The sequence below is a fragment of the Bos indicus x Bos taurus genome, chromosome 2 (assembly GCF_003369695.1).
Source record: "Bos indicus x Bos taurus breed Angus x Brahman F1 hybrid chromosome 2, Bos_hybrid_MaternalHap_v2.0, whole genome shotgun sequence".
NCBI classification, from domain to species: Eukaryota; Metazoa; Chordata; class Mammalia; order Artiodactyla; family Bovidae; genus Bos; species Bos indicus x Bos taurus.
The window spans coordinates 5914596-5927182 of NC_040077.1; the positions used below are offsets into that span (position 1 = coordinate 5914596).

The 12587-nt window shown below is 37.0% G+C and overlaps 1 pseudogene; it reads right to left on the reverse strand.

The window, feature by feature from the left end:
- Positions 1–10630: 10630 nt before the first annotated feature.
- On the reverse strand, positions 10631–11489 carry LOC113901281 (annotated as a pseudogene).
- Between the last annotated feature and the right edge of the window lie 1098 nt (positions 11490–12587).

The window sequence follows — 12587 nt, forward strand, 5'->3', positions numbered from 1 at the left end:
ACAGTATACTAACGCATATATATGGAATTTAGAAAGATGGTAATGATAACCCTGTATGTGAGATAGCAAAAGAGACACAGATGTCTAGAACAGTCTCTTGGACTCTGTGGGAGAGGGAGAGGGTGGGATGATTTGGGGGAATGGCATGGAAACATGTATAATATCATATAAGAAATGAATCGCCAGTCCAGGTTCGATACAGGATCCTTGGGGCTGGTGCACTGGGATGACCTGGAGGGATGGTACGGGGGAGGGAGGTCGGAGGGGGGTTCAGGATGGGAAACATGTGTATGCCCATGGCGGATTCATGTTGACATGTGGCAGAACCAATACACTATTGTAAAGTAATTAGCCTCCAATTAAAATAAATAAATTTAAATTAAAAAAAATTAAAAGAAAATAAAATCTATTATTTTCTTCTTTCTTTTCTTTACTCAATCTGGAAGTTATCTGATATACTTTTTTCCAGATGACTAGGTTGTTGAGTTAGCACCATTGTAAAAATAACCCATCTATTCCCTTGCTACTGAAATACCATTTTTGTTTTATGTCAAATATCTGCGTGTACTGAGATCTATTTCTGACCTTTTAATCTGTTTTCTGGCTGGTCTCTTTCTAAGCTCAAACCAGAGCCAAAAAGGAGGTCATAATATGCTTCAGTCATATGAAGCAAGTAATTCTTTCCTAGTCTTATTTACAGGATTTCAATAACCCTTAAGATCACTTTATCCACCCATCTTATTCACATTTAAATCAGAATTGTATTACATTTGCTTAATTTCAGGAGAATTCATGTTTTTATGATATTAAATCTTTCTGTCTAAAAACAGATACAGTTTAATGTCTTTGTATAAAGTTTTTCAGCTGACCCATTGTTATTTTTTTCTCTTTTACAACTTGCTGCTAGTACAGAAAAAGGTAATTTATTTTTATCTTGAGTCAAATTCAACTTTAGTATTTCAATGAACATTCTAAACCTTCCTCACTGTTCACGCCGTCCTCGTTCTCACCAGACACACTTGCTCCTACTTCATTTTACTTCATTTAAAAAAAACTAAGGTTATCAGCTTTCCAGACTCCTCTGTGTACAATCACCTATGTTCAAACCCATTCTTAACACCTTTCCTCTGTTTCTGAAGGATGAAATTTGTTTCCTTCCCTTCAAATCCAGGCTTTATTGACTCCAACCCTTTCAACTTCCTTGAGTACCTTGCTCCATTAGTTATGCCCCCTTCACTCTTGTGTCTTCCACCTCTGCTTCTTCTTTCTCTTTTCAGTCTTTGTGCTCTGTTAAACTCCCCTTTCTGTTGTGGAGAGGCTCCTTTAATTCCCTTGGCTAGATTGTACAGTCATGCAGCCATTTCCAACCACCAGAAACATCATTCTGATGGTCAGCTCTTCTCTTATTTAACTTAGGCCAAAGCTATGCTCTGTTGCTTAGAGTGAGAAGAAAGGGCAAGGAACAAATGTCAGATAGTTATTTTTGGGAGAAAATTTTATGAATCCCAATTTCTTGTAACTTCTCATGTTTCAGTCCAGTTCAGTTCAAGTCGCTCAGTCGTGTCCAACTCTTTGTGACCCCATGAATTGCAACACACCAGGCCTCCCTGTCCATCACCAACTCCCAGAGTTCACCCAGACTCATGTCCATCAAGTCAGTGATGCCATCCAGCCATCTCATCCTCTGTCGTCCCCTTCTCCTCCTGCCCCCAATCCCTCCCAGCATCAGAGTCTTTTGCAATGAGTCAACACTTCGCATGAGCTGGCCAAAGTACTGGAGTTTCAGCTTTAGCATCATTCCTTCCAAAGAAATCCCAGGGCTGATTTCCTTCAGAATGGACTGGTTGGATCTCTTAGAAAAGCACTAAAATCATTAACTAAGATATCTGTGCCTTGTGATTTGCAGTAACCTTCTACCAAGATGTGTGCTTGTCTACACAGACTCCCTTCACCAAAATCACATGCTGACTCTCCTCAGCTCCCTACCTTTTCAAAGCAGTTCCTCAGGACTATTTGAGAGGCTGTCTCCCAGGCTGTAGTCCTCACTAAACTCCAAATAAAACTGAACTCACAACTGTCACATTAGACTTTTTTTTTTTACCCAGTCCACACATGGATACTTAAGTGTTAGTCACTCAGTAGTACTTGACTCTTTGCGACCCCATTGACTGCAGCCCACCAGGCTTCTCTGTCCATGAGATTTTCCAGGCAAGGATACAGAACTGGGTTTCCATTTCCTTCTCCAGGGGATCTTCCCAACCCATGGATCTAACCCATTTCTCTCCTGCACCGCAGGCAGGGTCTTTACTGACTGAGCTACAAGGGAAGCCCACACAGATTCTTAGATAAGGTTCAAAAAACATCTCTTTCCAGCACAGTTTCTTCAGAGGGAGATCAGCCTACAGGCATGCATTTCTCTCCACTCCCCAGTTAATTCCCACACAGGCAGTCCACCTCATTGCCTGGAGTAGATCCCATTCTTTGGCCAAACAGTAACAATATTTTGCAACTTCTCTCTAAGAATGGAGTTAACTTTCCAACCCTTTGAATCTGGACTCAGCCATGAAATTTGCTTTGGCCAGTGGAACATAAGAGAATGTGACTTTTGGGGTTTGTATGCAAGCTATAAGGCATACTTCTATTGTAAAGCAAAACTGAGCCCTATGCTGTAAACAAAAGGCACTCCAGAAGTAATGCAATTCAGTTCAGTCACTCAGTTGTGTCGGACTCTTTGTGACCCCATGAACTGCTGCACACCAGGTCTCCCTGTCCATCACCAACTCCCTGAGTCCACCCAAACCCATGTCCATCGAGTTGGTAATGCTATCCAACCATCTCATCCTCTGTCGTCCCTTTCTCCTCCTGCCCTCAATCTTTCCCAGCATCAGAGTCTTTTCAAATGAGTCAGCACTTCGCATCAGGTGGCCAAAGTATTGGAGTTTCAGCTTCAACATCAGTCCTACCAATGAACACTCAGGACTGATCTCCTTTAGGATGGATTGGTTGGATCTCCTTGCAGTCCAAGGGACTCCCAAGAGTCTTCTCCAACACCACAGTTCAAAAGCATCAATTCTTTGGCGCTCAGCTTTCTTTATAGTCTAACTTTCACATCCATATATTACCAGTGGAAAAACCATAGCCTTGACTAGACGGACCCTTGTTGGCATAGTAATATCTCTGCTTTTTAATATGCTAGCTAGGTTGGTCATAACTTTCCTTCCAAGGAGTAAGCGTCTTTTAATTTCATGGCTGCAATCACCATCTGCAGTAATTTTGGAGCCCAGAAAAATAAAGTCAACCACTGTTTCCCCATCTGTTTGTCATGAAGTGATGGGACCAGATGCCATGATCTTAGTTTCTGAATGTTGAGCTTTAAGCCACTTTTTCATTCTCCTCTTTCACTTTCATCAAGAGGCTCTTTAGTTCCTCTTCACTTTCTGCCATAAGGGTGGTGTCATCTGCATATCTGAGGTTATTGATATTTCTCCCGGAAATCTTGATTTCAGCTTGTGCTTCTTCCAGCCCAGCGTTTCTCATGATGTACTCTGCATAGAAGTTAAATAAGCAGGGTGACAATATACAGCCTTGACGTACTTCTTTTCCTATTTGGAACCAGTCTGTTGTTCCATGTCCACTTCTAACTGTTGCTTCCTGACCTGCATATAGGTTTCTCAAGAGGCAGGTCAGGTGGTCTGATATTCCCATCTCTTTCAGAATTTTCCACAGTTTCTTGTGATCCACACAGTCAAAGGCTTTGGCATAGTCAATAAAGCAGAAATAGATGTTCTTCTGGAACTCTCTTGCTTTTTCAATGATCCAGCAGATGTTGGCAATTTGTTCTCTTGTTCCTCTGCCTTTTCTAAAACCAGCTTGAACATCTGGAATTTCATGGTTCACGTATTGCTGAAGCCTGGCTTGGAGAATTTTAAGCATTACTTCACTAGGTGTGAGATGAGTGCAATTGTGTGGTAGTTTGAGCATTCTTTGGCATTGCCTTTCTTTGGGATTGGAATGAAAACTGACCTTTTCCAGTCCTTTGGCCACTGCTGAGTTTTCCAAATTTGCTGACATATTGAGTGCGGCACTTTCACAGCATCATCTTTCAGGACTTGAAATAGTCCAATTGGAATTCCATAACTTCCACTAGCTTTGTTCATAGTGATGCTTCTTAAGGCCCATTTGACTTCCCATTCCAAGATGTCTGGCTCTAGGTGAATGATCACACCATCATGATTATCTGGGTCTTGAAGATCTTTTTTGTACAGTTCTTTTGTGTGTTCTTGACACGTCTTCTTAATATCTTCTACTTCTGTTAGGTCCATACCATTTCTGTCCTTTATCGAGCCCATCTTTGCATGAAATGTTCCCTTGGTATCTCTACTTCTCTTGAAGAGACCTCTAGTCTTTCCTATTCTGTTGTTTTCCTATATTTCTTTGCATTGGTTGCTGAGGAAGGCTTTCTTACTTCTCCTTGCTATTCTTTGGAAGTCTGCATTCAAATGGGAATATCTTTCCTTTTCTCCTTTGCTTTTTGCTTCTCTTCTTTTCACAGCTATTTGTAAGGCCTCCTCAGACAGTCATTTTGCTTTTTTGCATTTCTTTTTTTTGGGGATGGTCTTTATCCCTGTCTTCTGTACAATGTCACAAACCTCTGTCCATAGTTCATCAGGCACTCTGTCTATCAGATCTAGTCCCTTAAATCTATTTCTCACTTCCATTGTATAGTAATAAGGGATTTGATTTAGATCATACCTTAATGGTCTAGTGGTTTTCTCCACCTTCAATTTCAGTCTGAATTTGGCAATAAGGGGTTCATGATCTGAGCCACAGTCAGCTCCTGGTCTTGTTTTTGCTGACTGTATACAGCTTCTCCATCTTTGGCTGCAAAGAATATAATCAATCTGATTTTGGTGTCAACCATCTGGTGATGTCCATGTGTAGAGTCTTCTCTTGTGTTGTTGGAAGAGGGTGTTTGCTATGACCAGTGTGTTCTCTTGGCAGAACTCTGTTAGCCTTTGCCCTGCTTCATTCTGTACTCCAAGGCCAAATTTGCCTGTTACTCTAGATGTTTCTTGACTTCCTACTTTTGCATTCCAGTCCCCTATAATGAAAAGGACATCTATTTGTGGTGTTAGTTCTAGAAGGTCTTGTAGGTTTTCATAGAACTGTTCAACTTCAGCTTCTTCAGGGTTACTGGTAGGGGCATAGACTTGGATTACTGTGATATTAAATGGTTTGCCTTGGAAATGAACAGAGATCATTCTGTCATTTTTGAGACTGCATCCAAGCACTGCATTTCAGACTCTTTTGTTGACTATGATGGCTACTCCATTTCTTCTAAGGGATTCCTGTCCACAGTAGTAGATATAATGGTCATCTGAATTAAATTCACCCATTGCAATCCATCTTAGTTCGCTGATTCCTAGAATGTCAACGTTCACTCTTGTCATTTCCTGTTTGACCACTTCCAATTTGCCTTGATTCATGGACCTAACATTCAGGTTCCTACGAAATATTGCTTTTACAGCATCAGGCCTTGCTTCTATCACCAGTCCCATCCACTACTGTGTGTTGTGGATGCAATTCAGTAAAGAGAAAAACAAAAGGATGAACAAATACTAACAAAAAGAAAGCATGGCAGTGATTTTGGTATCAGTGAATACAGAACTGAAATAAAAAAGCAATTTTAAAAGACTTCTTTTTTAATGCTAAGGGTAAGAATTCAAAAGGAATATAAGAAACGAATACCTAGGTACCAAATAAGTGACTTGGTGATATCTAACTTTCATGAAGTAAAAACCCATAGACTATACAAGGAGAAACAGAAATACACTACAAACAGGATACTTTAATTTACTTCCCAATCCAAAAATATCAGTCAAAAAATGATACAAAATAAATGGAAATAATCACAAAAACAAAAGGGATTATAGAACTATTTTGTACAACTCTATGAAAAATAAATAAAGAAATAGATAAATTCCCAGGAAAAAGTATTCAACCAAAACTTAGCCCAGCAGGTTTAGGAATTCTATTGAGCTCGATTTCTGTTGAAACTTATAACTTAGGCTGTAGTAGCTAAAGTACAGTTAAGAGTATCAAGGTTAAACACTGTAAGATACTGAAGTTGTGTATCGGAATTGAGGGAAATCTGACAGAAGTGGTTGCAAACTAGCTTAATTGCTGGTTATATGTATTGCAAATATCTACTCCACCCCTCCAAAAGTACTATTTTCTAGTTTCACAGAGAAGTCTTTAGAGAATAGGTAATTCTAACATTATTTAAACTATCTCAGATCTCAGAAAAATGTCTCAGTTCTCAGAATAATGAAAACTTAAAAATTATCTCATAAATCATTGATACTAAAACTGATAGAATGCAAAAAGATGAATTATATTTATGAATATCACTTCAAAAAGACAATAAAATATTAATAAACAGTACAGTAAGAGAATTATTGTCATAATCAAATTAGGTTCCTCCCCACCTCCTGTATAAGAACGTCTGAATAGTTCAATAGTACAACGTTTAGTCCTGTATTTTAGCATATTAATAAATCCATGGAAAAATTTCATTTATATATAATCATAGAAGGGAAGATACCCTGGAGTAGAGCATGGCAGCCCACTTCAGTATTCTTGCCTGGAGAAGTCCATGGACAGAGGAGCCTTGCAGGCACCAGTCCATGGGATGGCAAAGCCTCGGACACGACCGAAGCGACTTAGCATGCATGCACATAGGCACAGAAAATAAATTTGCTAAAAATAAATCTACCCTTGATTTACAAAAAAAAAGCACTCAGAATAAGAGTTGATGAAAACTTCACTTGTATGATTGGACATATTGTATCTCAGTCCTAAGGCAAACATATTTCTTAATGGAGAAACATCTAAGATATTTCTCCTAAAGTCAGAAACTAGATAAACTGTCATTATCAAACTATCAAACTTCTACAATAATCCACTACATTGGATACAAATGAACACTGTCTAATTAATTGCCTAATACCTCAAAAACTATAGAAAGTTAAAGGTACAAAAATTGGAAAAAAAATTAAATTATCTCCATTTTGCAGATGGTATGATCATATACCTGAAAAAGTCCAAGAGACAGCAAATGAAATGGACAACTAAAGAGAATTCAAAGTAGTCTGATATAAAATGATTATTATACAGAAATTAATCTATTAAAATAACAATGATGAAATAATGTGTTGAGTAGACTCCCTTTCAATAACAACAAAAGATGAAATATTCAGGGCTTAAGAAATACCCAGAACCCAAAGGAGAATCTTTCTAATACAAAGAATATGAAACTTCACTTGGGAGGATGTGGAGAAAAAGAACCCTTGTGCATTGTTGGTGCGAATGTAAACTGGTGTAGCTGTTATGGAAAACACTATGGAGGTTCACGAAAAACTTAAAAATAGAACTACCATATGGTTCAGTGATTCCACTCCTAGGCCTCTACCTGGAGAAAACCATAAAATTCAGAAAGATACATAAACCCCAAAGTTCTCTGCAGCACTATTTACAATAGCCAAGACATGAAAACAATCTAAATGTCCAATGACAGAAGAATGCATAAGAAGATGTGGTACACATACACAGTGGAATATTACTCAGCCATAAAAAAGAATGAAACAGTGCATTTGAAGCAACATGGATGGACCTAGAGATCATCATACTAAGTGAAATATGTCAGAGAGAAAGGCAAATATCGTATGATATGATATCACTTATATGTAGATGCTAAAAAATGATACAAATGAACTTATTTACAAAACAGAAACAGACTCAAAGATCTTAGAAAAAAATTTATAGGTATCAAAGGGGAAAGGTTGAAGAGGGGGGTGGGATAAATTAGGAGTTTGGGATTTACATGGACAAACTACAGTATATTAAATAATCAACAAGGAACTACTGGATAGCACAGAGAACTCTAGTCAATATTCTGTAATAACCTAAAGGGTAAAAAAATCTGAAAAAGAATAGAAAGAATAGATATATGAATACATATAATGGAATCCCTTTGCTGCACACCTGAAACACACACTGTAAATCAACTATACTCCAGTATAAAATAAACATAAAAATAAAACTTGAAAATAGAACTATCATATGATCTAGCAATTCCACTTCTGGGTGCTTTTCTGAAGGAAACAAAAACATTAACTTGAAAAGACATGCTCATGTTTACTGCAGCATTATTCACAAGAGCCAAGATATGGATATGGAAGTAAATGAGGTGTCTACTGCTGGTGGATGAATGGACAAGGCAGATGTCGAATAAATATTTATGATAATTTAGCCATAAACAGAAGGAAATCCTGTCATTTGGGCCTTGAGAGTGCTATACCGAGCGAAATAATGAGAGAAAGACAAAATAAAATAATGAGAGAAAGACAAATATTGAATCATCTTACTTATATGTTCAGTTCAGTTTTTTTTGCTTAACTTATGTGGAACCCAAACACAGAAGCAATTAACATAACCAAGCTGGTACAAACGATTACCAAGGCTTGGATATGTTGAGTATGTTGGCTATCTCCTACATGGTATAATGTTGATTGTTCTCGATTAATGTCTCAATCTGATTGCTATCAACTTCAACTGGTCTACCTGACTGTGGAGCATCATGCAGTGAAAAATTTCCAGCATGAAACTTCACAAACCACTTTTGACATGTTTGGTCACTCAGAGAACCTTCTCCATACACTGCAAAAATCGTTTTTTTGTGTGTTTTAGTTGTGTTTTTACCTTTCTTGAAATAACAAAGCATAATATGCTAAAAATTTTGCTTTTCTTCCATTGTCAATAATAAAACAGCTACAAAAAATTTGCCAATTTTTTAAAAAATGCATGCCAATATGACAGCTGTCATAATACAATCTAACAAAATATTTTGAATGAAGCTGAAGACTAATTATGGGAAAATTATGGGAAAATTATGGGAAAAACTAACTTATGGGAAAATCCTGAACGAACTTTTTGGCCAAGCAACTATATCAAATTATTATGTTGTACACCTGAAACTATTAACTAAATTTTATGTGTCAATTATATTGCAGTGAAGACAATTTAACTTAGATTAATGTAAAGATGTATTGTGTTCTTTAATGGGAAGACAATATCATAAAGCAATGTGTGATATTTTTAAATTATCAAAGAACAAACAGTAAAAATATGGATTATTTTCTGGAACTAGATAAACCAATTTTAAAGTGCACAGGAAAAAATAAATGATCAAAGAAGAATGATCTGGAAAATTCTGATAATGAACAATAAAGGTACTAACTCCTACCAGTGTAAAAATACTATAATGCATCAATCATTAAATTATAGGATTGGCTCATGAAAAGACAGACTAATCAAATAGGAAAGAAAGTCCAGAGATAGACGTGAATACCTATGGGAATTTAGTGAACTGTGAACACTGCACATCAAATCAAACAGTAAAGAAAGACTTTTTAATAAACAGTATTGGGAAAACTGGGTAGCAAGTTGGAAAAAATAAGGCAGATTCCATACTGATGCTATGTATCAAGTTAAACAAATAGATCCAAATGGATCAAAGATTTAAATGTAAGAAAATGAAATTTAGAAGTATTAGAAAACAGCAAAGGTGATTTTTATTATAACCTTGGGAAAGTATTTTATCATAACTATTTATTTATTTTTATTAAAAAAACAAAAATACAGTTTGTATTTTGGGGTAATTAAAAATGTACAGACCTAACACTAAAAAGAATGAAAAACACATCCAAGATTATCATTCTGTAATTGTTCTGCTTAGCTCTTTTTACTCCAAGTATGTAGTCTTATTTGGAGAATGACAGCTGGTCAAATTTTTGCTTAAGACATTTATCCATACTTAACCAGAGGTTTCAGAGATAATAACACCAGTCAGGTATTCTGAATTATTTTATGTTAAATAGGAGCATTTTCCCAATAGTCTTAACATTTTCTCTTAAGTCACATCTATCTTCTTCCTTAAGAACTACATAAGCTTGTTTTAAATAGTTTAAACACCTGTAATAAACTACAGATTGCTAAAAGTAGAGGTACTCTGGTTAATGCTCAAAATGGTATGGCCAGAGGAAAGCCAGCATTATTAAATATGAATGCAATCCTTATAAATATGAATGCAATCCTTACCAACACAAATTGAACCTTTTTTTTTCCCCAATAAAAAAGCTAGTCCGAAAAAAGGTCTCATTCTTTTTTTTTTTTTTAAAGGTCTCATTCTATAAAGATTTATCATTTCTAAATCACAGTGAAAGGAACTTGAATAATTTACCAATTTTGTTTTCTACCATGGGCCTTAAAGATACCTCACTAAAAACTGGTATCTAGCACAACAGAATGACGTGCGCAGAATGTAATATTGTAGCAACATTACTGAGGTTGATTGTTACAGACACATTTCAACTCTGAGTATTAAATGTTACATCCTAATTATTTATATAGAACATTGGTCCAATAACAAAAAGAGAACAGCAGCTGAAAGTGTAGCTCATTCAATGTTCAGAGATAAAAGGGTTAACCATTCTTTCCACTATTTTCGGCAGATCAGTTCTTTTTTGTCATATTTAAATATGATGGCGACCGAAGAATTCTGGCATTTTTCCAAGCTACTGTATGAAAAGGATGTTGAAGGCCATCACGATCAGCACACTGCAACATAAGGACTCTTCCGTTCACCAATTCTGGCACACTTCCAAAATATACCCAACAACCCAGTTTTATTTCTGTCCAGGAGGCTGGGTGCCAAGAATCGGATATAAGCATAGGTACATATAAGCAGCAAGATTACAGCCAACAGACTCTGAAAATTGAAAATGGCAGACATAGTGAGGCCGGCAAAGCCCCAGCCGCATCACCCTTCTGGGCCCAGGGCCTATCATAACTATTTAACTGTGACTCAAATTTTGGAAAAGCTAACAGTTAAAAGTAAATATAAATGAAATCAACACTTCTGCATGTCAAAAATACACCATTAGCAGAGTTAAAAACAAACATAACAAAATAGGCAAGATATCTCCAACTCATAGCACAGACCAAATGCTTACATTCTCAATATACATTAAAAACTTTTAGGAATAGAGAAGAAAATGACTAACTTTATAGAAAAGTAACCAAAAGTTATGAATGGACAAGTCACAGAAAAAAACCCAATGGCATAGCCACTAAATCAATAGCATCTAAAATGGTGCTAACTTCACTAGTAAAAATGCGAATTAATATTACTCTGAGATATAACTGCTTAACCATCAGATTGGCAAAATGCAAAAATGTTATAACATGCTGTTGGAGAGGAGGTTATGGAGAAATGGACACTTTCAAACATTGTTGGTAGATGCAGAAATAACCATTAGGAAAGAATTTCTGGAATTATCAATCAAAATCTCAGATGCATTTACTCTTGATGTAACTGTCTAAATCTTAAGAATCTCATACATATGTGTAAGAGATTTATTTTGCTGCTGCGTGTTCTCTGTCATGTCTGACTCTCTGCAACCCCATGGACTATTGCTTGCCAGCCTCCTCTGTCCACAGGATTCTCCAGGGAAGGATTCTGAAGTGGGTAGCCATTTCCTTCTTGAGAGGATCTTCCCAACCCAGGGATCAAACCCACATCTCCTGAGTCTCCAGCATTGGCAGGCAGATTCTTTACCACTGTACCGCCTGGGAAGCCCGTGTGTGTGTGTGTGTGTGTGTACATAACATAGGAAGATACAGATACTGTGTGTAACATGCATACACATACAAACTTATACACATGTGTGCCTAACTATATATCCGTGCTAATTTGAAATGACGGTTTATTTTTTGCAGAATTGTTTGTAAAAGCAAAAGACTAGAATGCAGCATCCAGCAGTATGGGACTACCTGAATAAATCATGGTATATAAAAAATTCTGCACCCACAAGAATGACTAAGGAATATCTGTATCAACTACTGACTTGGAAATATCTCTAGGATAAATTTTCATGTTAAAAAAAGTGAAGAATTAAAGTGTGTGTATATTTTAGGCTATGTACTGCAGGAAACACAGGAGAGGCAGGTTCGATCCTTGGGTCAGGAAGATCCCCTGGAAGAGGAAATGGCAACCCACTCTAGTATCCTTGCCTGGAAACCTCCATGGACAGAGGAGCCTGGCGGGCTGCAGTCCACGGGGGTCACCAAGAGTCAGATACCAATGAGTGAAAGAGCACAAGACAATCTTTATATAAAAATACATTCATATTCGCTTGTTTTTGCATAAAGAAATACTGAAAGGACAACAGGTAAACTAATAAAAAAAGGCAATCTAGTGTAGCTGGAGGAAAAAGGTGAGATGGCATAGGTAGGAATGAGACTTCAATAAACTGATATTTTAAATTCAGACGTAAATTGAAGAAAGTAGGGAAAACTGCTAGACCATTCAGGTATGATCGAAATCAATACACCCTTATGATTATACGGTGGAAGTGACAAATAAATCAAGGGATTAGATCTGATAGACAGACTGCCTGGAGAACCATGGACAGGCGTTTGTAACATTGTACAGGAGGCAGTGATCAAAATCATCCCCAAGAAGAAGA